This window comes from Pleurodeles waltl, chromosome 3_1 (genome assembly GCF_031143425.1).
Source record: "Pleurodeles waltl isolate 20211129_DDA chromosome 3_1, aPleWal1.hap1.20221129, whole genome shotgun sequence".
Classification (NCBI taxonomy): domain Eukaryota; kingdom Metazoa; phylum Chordata; class Amphibia; order Caudata; family Salamandridae; genus Pleurodeles; species Pleurodeles waltl.
In genome coordinates, this window is record NC_090440.1 from 154,306,430 (window position 1) to 154,317,066 (window position 10,637).

Consider the following 10,637-nt stretch of genomic DNA (forward strand, 5'->3'; position numbering starts at 1 on the left):
TACAGCGATTAAGATAGCCAGAGGTTTCCAGGAGGGTTTTCGAGTCAGCTACCAAGGTCCACGTATGAAGCGATGGGCAGACAACTTGCAGTCTGCAAAAGATTTGCCACAGGTGGTAAGGAGTAAATTGGATAAAGTGGCTCTGGGTAGAATTGCAGGGCCTTTTTATGATTGGCCGAGTCAAACTCTGATGATCTCCCCTTTAGGAGTAGTGCCGAAGAAGGCCCCGGGTGAGTTTCGTTTGATACACCACCTATCATGGCCGGAGGGCACGTCGGTCAATGATTTTATTGCTGCTGAGGACACCAGAGTGGTCTACGCATCCGTGGACGATGCTATAAAGCTGGTCAGGGGATGTGGCAACGGGGCTGAATTGGCAAAATGTGATATACAATCAGCTTTCAGGTTACTGCCTATACACCCAGGAGATTTTTACTTACTGGGGATGCAATTTGAAGGGGCCATTTATGTGGACAGGGTCCTTCCTATGGGTTGCGCGATTTCTTGCGCCCTTTTTGAGGCATTTAGCACCTTCATGCAGTGGGTTTTCGTCAAGATGAGTGGGCATTGTGCGGTGACCCATTACTTGGATGACTTCCTTTTTGTAGGAACAGGTGACTCTGGGGCTTGTGGGAAGGCTTTGTGGACTTTTCAAGATATGGCGTGCCAGATGGGGGTGCCTCTAGCCCCCGAAAAGACTGAAGGACCATTGGTGGTACTTACTTTTTTGGGCATTGAGTTAGACTCTATTACTTTGACAGCCAGACTACCAGCACAGAAAGTTGAAGATATGCTGGAATTCTTAGGTACAGTGAAGGAGGCTCATAAGATTGATCTCCGGACTGCACAGAAGCTGCTAGGCTACCTCAACTTTGCTTGCAGGGTAGTCAGGGGCGGGAGGACTTTCTGAAGGAGGTTAGGTCTGGCAATGTCTGGAGCAGTACTGCTGCACCACAGACTAAGAGTCTCAATGGGTTTAAGAGAAGACGTGAGGGTGTGGGAAACATTCCTGAAACATTTCAATGGGGTATCCATGTTTTTCTTTGAAGATGAGACAGCGTGGCAGGTGCAAATATTTTCAGATGCGGCAGGAGCAAAGGGCTTTGGAGTTTTTTGGGAGGGGAGGTGGTGCGCTGAATCGTAGCCGGCACAATGGTTGCAACAAGGGAGGAGCATTGCCTTTTTGGAATTCTTCCCCCTTTTGGTAGCAATGGCAGTCTGAGGGCGGGAGTTAGCAAAGAGAACAGTGGTATTTCGAGTTGACAACATGACGGTGGTAGAACTTGTCAACAGACAGAAGGCGAGGGACCTCAGGGTTTTGCGCTCGTTGCGTCAGTTTATGCTGCAGTGTTTATCTTTGAACGTGATTTTTAAAGCTGCCCACATACCTGGGGTGTACAATGAGATTGCGGATTCCCTATCTCGTTCACAGTGGCAGTGTTTTCACAACCTGGCGCCAGGAGCAGAACGGAACAAGACAGCGGTCCCAGCAGACATTTGGGAATGTGGGCATGATGATCACAGGGCTGGTAGAGATGTCACTAGCGGAATCCACTCGGCGAAGTTACCGGCTGGCGTGGTTGGAGTTTCAATCATTTAAGCCATTTGCAGGAAATTTTTGGTTGCAGGAGGGTAAACAGTTAGAGCGGCGGTGTTGCGTTTTGTGCTGTTCATGATACAGAAAGGTTTGTCACCAGCGACTATTGTGAGTAAACTGGCAGGGGTATCCTTTTACAGGAAATTGTTTTTTGATCACGACCCAGCCAGAGATGACCTGTTGGGGAAGATGTTAAAAGGTTGGGGTAGGGTCAGATCAGTTGAGGGCAGGGCGGCCAGAGAATCTATTGGTTTTGAGTTGTTGCTGGAGCTGTTGCATGTGCTGCCTGTGTGTTGTGCAGACGCATACGAGTTGGCATTGTTCTGTTTATGTATGGTGTGGATGTTTTTTGGTGCATTTCGCGTGTCGAACTTGTTGGGGGTCAGGACATCTGTAGGTGTGCGGCACAAGGAGGTTTGCTTACATGACGAGCGCTTATGGATTTGGCTTAGACGTTCTAAGACTGATCAGCTAGGTAAAGGGAAGTGGGAGTGGCTGGAAAAAGGGGGCAATGCATTGGCATGTCCAGTTCTGGAATGGACGAGTTTTCAGACCTTGAGTTTTTTCCCTAAGGATGCTGGGGTGTTTGTACACAGGTCCGGGTCCAAGATGACCAGTTTTCAGTTTTTACGCGTGTTGAGGATGGCTCTGGGCAGGACGGGCCGTAGGGCTATGGATTTTGGCACACATTCATTTAGAATTGGGGCGGCCACGGCCGCTGCGCATCTAGGTTGGGACTGGGCAAAAATAAGGGCAATAGGTCACTGGAAGTCAAGGTGCTGTGAACGTTACGTGAGGCACTGGGGGCGGGGGGGTAACAACAACATTTGCTTTGCAGGAGGGAAAGGGGGGTATACGATGTTCCAAGCACATTTTACAGTTTTTTTTCTGTTACAGGAGGGGGGTTCGGCTCATCGAATGGCAAGATGGTTACATGGCTTATAGGCCATTCATTTATCCACTGGGCAGCGAAGTTCGCAGAGAAGCAAATTTACGGCCGGGCCCTGGGACTTTCCAGTAATCGGCACGAAGTGTTATGGTGGGGAAAGAGCGACATGCGGTGGGGTAACCTGCTTCCTTTCATTACGGCTAATTTACTGAACTGGGGGTGCCCAGATTTGCTAATCATTCACCTGGGTGAAAATGATCTTGTTAAGCTATCGGGACTCACGCTACTGCAAAATATGCAGAGAGACTTGGAAGTCATAAAGCAGAAGTTGCATGGCACCTGCTTGGTGTGGACAGAATTTGTACCTCGTAGGGTGTGGAGAGGGGCAGTAAAATATGGAGCCATGGAGCGGGCTCGCAGGAAACTTAACAGAGCCATGAGAGTATTTTGCTGGGCCCAAGGGATAAAAATCTTGAAGCACAAGGATATCACAGAGCAGGATGAGGCACTCTTTAGAGATGATGGCGTACATTTGTCCACGTTAGGAAATGCATATTACTTAATGGACTTGAGGTTGTTGGTAGGAGATTTGTGGGGTGAAGACATGTGGGTCAGGAACAAGGAGTGAGGCTGTCAGGTTGCAGTAGCGTGTATGTGGGGGTGGGGGTGGGGCAGCAAAACACCAAATGGGTTTGTGCTGGTTGGCAGTAGATGGGGGAGGGTGGTGAGTCAGATGCAGGCTTGGCCACCCTTTCAGGGAATAAACAAGCAGGTGAATGCTGTGGGGGGATGTACGCACTAACAAAATGGGGCATGAAAGGAAAAGGGGAGAGTGTAGGGGAATGGAAACAAAATGAGGGTTTGGAGTGGAAGGATGAGCGAGGAGATGTTAAAGGGTGGGCGTTATTAAAGTTGCGGTGTTTGAGATAAAAGTTAAGGTTATATTGTTTGTTGCAATCCTGTCCTAATAAATATCCTTTTACACTAAAATTGCTGTCACTGAATTATGTCCCGAAGAAGGCATGTAAAGAACACAAGGAAAGATTTTGACCTAACACGGGGTAGCTCAGATATCTCAACCAGTGCACTGCAACTTCAGAGGTCTCAACTTGTTTCATGAGAGGTGCTAGGAATTCTTCACGCATCGGTTTCCACACCAATATAGTACCATCTGGTACAGATCGCAGAATATAAAGAAACTCAGGACCGAAAAAAGCCTACGCACAATCTGATTTCTTGTTTGCTATAAAGGGAAAATTTATGACACTTGAAACATGAAAATTTCACACTAAGTCTTTTGCACAATAACTGACACATACCACGATGAAACGTCATACCTGTGCATTTTTCTGCTACTACCACGTAAAATACTTTCAACACGACATTTCAAAAAGGAATTGAAACAACCTTTTAAAATCAAAACTGTTGCAAAGTTCAGCGTTAGACTTGTGCCACGCGACTGGGTAGAGCACTGGAAGGGACAACTGGGAGAAGACGGGTAAACAGGTGTACACGGGGGCAGGGGGCGTAAACGCCGCGGGCTGAAGAGGGTGGCGCTACTCACCGGGGACTGTCGGCGCTTACTTGCACAACCTCCGATGGCGCAGCTGCGTCTTCGTAGTACTTCCTCATCTTCCCAGGAAGCGGAGGCGAAGTTTGGCCCACCCCTTATTCTAGCACCCGGTCCTCCCACGGCTGCACTCTCAGGTCCACCTCCGGGACACGCAGCGGCTCATCCAGAGAAAGTGAAAGTACATTAGGCGCAGCGTGGAACGCTGTCTACCCTTGCGGGCAGGCCGTGAACACAGGTCAAGAACGAGATTGGCTAAGAGGGCAGCTTCTAGCTTCAAAACAATAACGAACAAGGGAACGAGTGGGTCACAAAAAGTAAAAGTCAGGCTAAAACGGCAAGATTGTATTCTAACTTTTAACGGTCATATCCCGAGACGAATTCCAGCCATGTCACAGACACCAAAAATGTTGAGAAGGTAGCCTCATTACTTTTAACTAAATCCTTCCCTTATTCGTCCCCATCATAATCTATTGGTGACCCACCTCTAGACACAGGCAGCGCTAAAAAAAAAAAAAATGTTTTTGTTTTAACATTTCACAAAAGGGTTGGTACCTACCTTTCCCAGAGAAAAATACTGCCCATCACATTTTTAAGATGATGGAAAAACCAGACATGATACTTGGGTAGAATGTATACTCATTTTTAACATGGCCTTTCTTTATTTGATTTATTTATCAGTAAGGGGTCGCCAAGGCAGCTGTAGAACACATTTCAAAGTGTTTTCTTTTTACTGTTTAGTGTATGTACTGGTAAGCGGAAAAAATGCAGCCTTTAGGTAATGCTCGTGATTTTTGTACCGGCAGGAACAGTAGTATGCTGGTCATGCCGCTATAAAACCGGCTAGGTGGCAACACTACCTACACTAAGCAGGTAGAGTAGGGCTCAGTGTAATGGATATTATCAGTAAGTAACTTAGTGATTATTGTTATATTTTGTTCCACCTGATGTGCGCATCATCACAACATAACCCCTTTAACCCCTTCGCTGCCAGGCCTTTTCCCCCTCCTGTGCCGAGCCTTTTTTTGGCTATTTGGAGCAGTTCGCGCTTAGGCCCTCATAACTTTTTGTTCACGTAAGCTACCCACGCCAAATTTGCGTCCTTTTTTTCCAACATCCTAGGGATTCTAGAGGTACCCAGACTTTGTGGGTTCCCCAGAAGGAGGCCAAGAAATTAGCCAAAAAACAGTGAAAATTTCGTTTTTTTTAAAAAAATTGGAAAAATGGGCTGCAGAAGAAGGCTTGTGGTTTTTTCCCTGAAAAGGGCATCAACAAAGGGTTTGTGGTGATAAAATCACCAGCTTCCCAGCTTTCAGGAACAGGCAGACTTGAATCAGAAAACCCAATTTTTCAACACAATTTTGGCATTTTACTGAGACATACCCCATTTTTACGATTTTTTGTGCTTTCAGCCTCCTTCCAGTCAGTGACAGAAATGGGCATGAAACCAATGCTGGATCCCAGAAACCGCAACATTTCTGAAAAGTAGACAAAATTCTGAATTCAGCAAGGGGTAATTTGTGTAGATCCTACAAGGGTTTCCTACAGAAAATAACAACTGAAAAAGAAAAATATTGAAATTGAGGTGAAAAAAACATCAATTTTTCTCTAAGTTTTACTCTGTAATTTTTTCCTGCAATGTCAGATTTTCGAAAGCAATATACCGTTACGTCTGCTGGACTCTTCTGGTTGCGGGGATATATAGGGCTTGTAGGTTCATCAAGAACTCTAGGTACCCAGAGCCAATAAATGACCTGCACCCTGCAGTGGGTTTTTATTCTATGCCGGGTATACAGCAATTCATTTGCTGAAATATAAAGAGTAAAAAATAGCTATCAAGGAAACCTTTGTATTTCCAAAATGGGCACAAGATAAGGTGTTGAGAAGCAGTGGTTATTTGCACATCTCTGAATTCCAGGGTGCCCATACTAGCATGTGAATTACAGGGCATTTCTCAAATAGATGTCTTTTTTACACACTGTCTTACATTTGGAAGGAAAAATGTAGAGAAAGACAAGGGGCAATAACACTTGTTTTGCGATTCTATGTTCCCCCAAGTCTCCCGATAAAAATGATACCTCACTTGTGTGGGTAGGCCTAGCGCCCGCGACAGGATACGCCCCAAAACACAACGTGGACACATCGCAGAAAACAGACCTGTTTTTAGCAAAGTGCCTACCTGTAGATTTTGGCCTGTAGCTCAGCCGCCACCTAGGGAAACCTACCAAACCTGTGCATTTCTGAAAACTAGAGACCTGGGGGAATCCAAGATGGGGTGACCTGTGTGGCTGGGACCAGGTTCTGTTACCCAGAATCCTTTGCAAACCTCAAAATGTGGCTAAAAAAACACATGTTCCTCACATTTCTGTGGCAGAAAGTTCTGGAATCTGAGAGGAGCCACACATTTCCTTCCACCCAGCGTTCCCCCATGTCTCCCGATAAAAATGATACCTCACTTGTGTGGGTAGGCCTAGCGCCCGCGACAGGAAACGCCCCAAAGTGCAACGTGGACACATCACAGAAAACAGACCTGTTTTTAGCAAAGTGCCTACCTGTAGATTTTGGCCTGTAGCTCAGCCGCCACCTAGGGAAACCTACCAAACCTGTGCATTTCTGAAAACTAGAGACCTAGGGGAATCCAAGATGGGGTGACTTGTGTGGCTGGGACCAGGTTCTGTTACCCAGAATCCTTTGCAAACCTCAAAATTTGGCTAAAAAAACACATGTTCCTCACATTTCTGTGGCAGAAAGTTCTGGAATCTGAGAGGAGCCACAAATTTCCTTCCACCCAGCGTTCCCCCACGTCTCCCGATAAAAATGATACCTCACTTGTGTGGGTAGGCCTAACGCCCACGACAGGAAACGCCCCAAAGCGCAACGTGGACACAACCAAATTTTTGAAGGAAAACAGAGGTGTTTTTTGCAAAGTGCCTACCTGTAGATTTTGGCCTGTAGCTCAGCCGCCACCTAGGGAAACCTACCAAACCTGTGCATTTCTGAAAACTAGAGACCTGGGGGAATCCAAGATGGGGTGACTTGTGTGTCTGGGACCAGGTTCTGTTACCCAGAATCCTTTGCAAACCTCAAAATGTGGCTAAAAAAACACATGTTCCTCACATTTCTGTGGCAGAAAGTTCTGGAATCTGAGAGGAGCCACAAATTTCCTTCCACCCAGCGTTCCCCCACGTCTCCCGATAAAAATGATACCTCACTTGTGTGGGTAGGCCTAGCGCCCGCGACAGGAAACGCCCCAAAGCGCAACGTGGACACATCACAGAAAATAGACCTGTTTTTAGCAAAGTGCCTACCTGTGGATTTTGGCCTGTAGCTCAGCCGCCACCTAGGGAAACCTACCAAACCTGTGCATTTCTGAAAACTAGAGACCTAGGGGAATCCAAGATGGGGTGACTTGTGTGGCTGGGACCAGGTTCTGTTACCCAGAATCCTTTGCAAACCTCAAAATTTGGCTAAAAAAACACATGTTCCTCACATTTCTGTGGCAGAAAGTTCTGGAATCTGAGAGGAGCCACAAATTTCCTTCCACCCAGCGTTCCCCCACGTCTCCCGATAAAAATGATACCTCACTTGTGTGGGTAGGCCTAGCGCCCACGACAGGAAACGCCCCAAAGCGCAACGTGGACACAACCAAATTTTTGAAGGAAAACAGAGGTGTTTTTTGCAAAGTGCCTACCTGTAGATTTTGGCCTGTAGCTCAGCCGCCACCTAGGGAAACCTACCAAACCTGTGCATTTCTGAAAACTAGAGACCTAGGGGAATCCAAGATGGGGTGACTTGTGTGGCTGGGACCAGGTTCTGTTACCCAGAATCCTTTGCAAACCTCAAAATGTGGCTAAAAAAACACATGTTCCTCACATTTCTGTGGCAGAAAGTTCTGGAATCTGAGAGGAGCCACAAATTTCCTTCCACCCAGCGTTCCCCCACGTCTCCCGATAAAAATGATACCTCACTTGTGTGGGTAGGCCTAGCGCCCGCGACAGGAAACGCCCCAAAGCGCAACGTGGACACATCACAGAAAACAGACCTGTTTTTAGCAAAGTGCCTACCTGTGGATTTTGGCCTGTAGCTCAGCCGCCACCTAGGGAAACCTACCAAACCTGTGCATTTCTGAAAACTAGAGACCTAGGGGAATCCAAGATGGGGTGACTTGTGTGGCTGGGACCAGGTTCTGTTACCCAGAATCCGTTGCAAACCTCAAAATGTGGCTAAAAAAACACATGTTCCTCACATTTCTGTGGCAGAAAGTTCTGGAATCTGAGAGGAGCCACAAATTTCCTTCCACCCAGCGTTCCCCCACATCTCCCGATAAAAATGATACCTCACTTGTGTGGGTAGGCCTAGCGCCCACGACAGGAAACGCCCCAAAGCGCAACGTGGACACAACCAAATTTTTGAAGGAAAACAGAGGTGTTTTTTGCAAAGTGCCTACCTGTAGATTTTGGCCTGTAGCTCAGCCGCCACCTAGGGAAACCTACCAAACCTGTGCATTTCTGAAAACTAGAGACGTAGGGGAATCCAGGATGGGGTGACTTGTGTGGCTGGGACCAGGTTCTGTTACCCAGAATCCTTTGCAAACCTCAAAATGTGGCTAAAAAAACACATGTTCCTCACATTTCTGTGGCAGAAAGTTCTGGAATCTGAGAGGAGCCACAAATTTCCTTCCACCCAGCATTCCCCCACGTCTCCCGATAAAAATAATACCTCACTTGTGTGGGTAGGCCTAGCGCCCGCGACAGGAAACGCCCCAAAGCGCAATGTGGACACATCACAGAAAACAGACCTGTTTTTAGGAAAGTGCCTACCTGTGGATTTTGGCCTGTAGCTCAGCCGCCACCTAGGGAAACCTACCAAACCTGTGCATTTCTGAAAACTAGAGACCTAGGGGAATCCAAGATGGGGTGACTTGTGTGGCTGGGACCAGGTTCTGTTACCCAGAATCCTTTGCAAACCTCAAAATTTGGCTAAAAAAACACATGTTCCTCACATTTCTGTGGCAGAAAGTTCTGGAATCTGAGAGGAGCCACAAATTTCCTTCCACCCAGCGTTCCCCCACGTCTCCCGATAAAAATGATACCTCACTTGTGTGAGTAGGCTGAGCGCCCACGACAGGAAACGCCCCAAAGCGCAACGTGGACACAACCACATTTTTGAAGGAAAACAGAGGTGTTTTTTGCAAAGTGCCTACCTGTAGATTTTGGCCTGTAGCTCAGCCGCCACCTAGGGAAACCTACCAAACCTGTGCATTTCTGAAAACTAGAGACCTAGGGGAATCCAAGATGGGGTGACTTGTGTGGCTCGGACCAGGTTCTGTTACCCAGAATCCTTTGCAAACCTCAAAATTTGGCTAAAAAAAACACATGTTCCTCACATTTCTGTGGCAGAAAGTTCTACAATCTGAGAGGAGCCACAAATTTCCTTCCACCCAGCGTTCCCCCATGTCTCCCGATAAAAATGATACCTCACTTGTGTGGGTAGGCCTAGCGCCCGCGACAGGAAACGCCCCAAAGCGCAACGTGGACACATCACAGAAAATAGACCTGTTTTTAGCAAAGTGCCTACCTGTAGATTTTGGCCTCTAGCTCAGCCGCCACCTAGGGAAACCTACCAAACCTGTGCATTTCTGAAAACTAGAGACCTAGGGGAATCCAAGATGGGGTGATTTGTGTGGCTCGGACCAGGTTCTGTTACCCAAAATCCTTTGCAAACCTCAAAATTTGGCTAAAAAAACACATGTTCCTCACATTTCTGTGGCAGAAAGTTCTGGAATCTGAGAGGAGCCACAAATTTCCTTCCACCCAGCGTTCCCCCACGTCTCCCGATAAAAATGATACCTCACTTGTGTGGGTAGGCCTAGCGCTCGCGACAGGAAATGGCCCAAAACACAACGTGGACACATCACATTTTTTCATAGAAAACAGTGCCTACGTGTGGATTTTGGCCTCTAGCTCAGCCGGCACCTGGGGAAACCTAGCAAACCAGCGCATTTTTGAAAACTAGAGACCTGGGGAATCCAAGATGGGGTGATTTGCGGGGCTGTGACCAGGTTCTGTTACCCAGAATCCTTTGCAAACATCAAAATCTGGCCAAAAAACACTTTTTCCTCTCATTTCGGTGACAGAAAGTTCTGGAATCTGAGAGGAGCCACAAATTTCCTTCCACCCAGCGTTCCCCTAAGTCTCTCCATAAAAATGGTACCTCACTTGTGTGGGTAGGCCTAGCGCCCACGAAAGGAAATGGCCCAAAACACAACGTGGACACAACATTTTTTTCACAGAAAACAGAGGTGTTTTTTGCAAAGTGCCTACATGTGGATTTTGGCCTCTAGCTCAGCCGGCCCCAGGGGGGGGGAAATGCCCTAAAATAAATTTGACCCCCCACCCCCCCAAACCCCCCCTGCCCAGGTGCGACCCTTGCCTACGGGGTCGCTACCCCTGCGTGACATTGGCGCCCAAAAACAAATTCCCGGTGCCCAGTGGTTTCTGCCCCCTTGGGGGCAGATTGACCTAAAATCGACCAATCTGCCCCCAAAGGGGGCAGAAATGCTCTAAATACAGTTTGCCCCC

At 47.5% G+C, this 10,637-nt stretch overlaps 1 protein-coding gene across 2 annotated transcripts in view; it reads right to left on the minus strand.

Annotated features, from left to right (window-relative positions):
- Window positions 1-4,120, minus strand: part of LOC138283857 (mucosa-associated lymphoid tissue lymphoma translocation protein 1-like) — a 977,541-nt gene extending 973,421 nt beyond the window's left edge. For both annotated transcript variants that reach the window (XM_069222019.1, XM_069222018.1), the window contains exon 1: window positions 4,051-4,120. The gene's annotated coding sequence lies outside the window, so the exon portion shown is untranslated. The remainder of the gene's footprint in view (window positions 1-4,050) is intronic.
- Window positions 4,121-10,637: the final 6,517 nt, after the last annotated feature.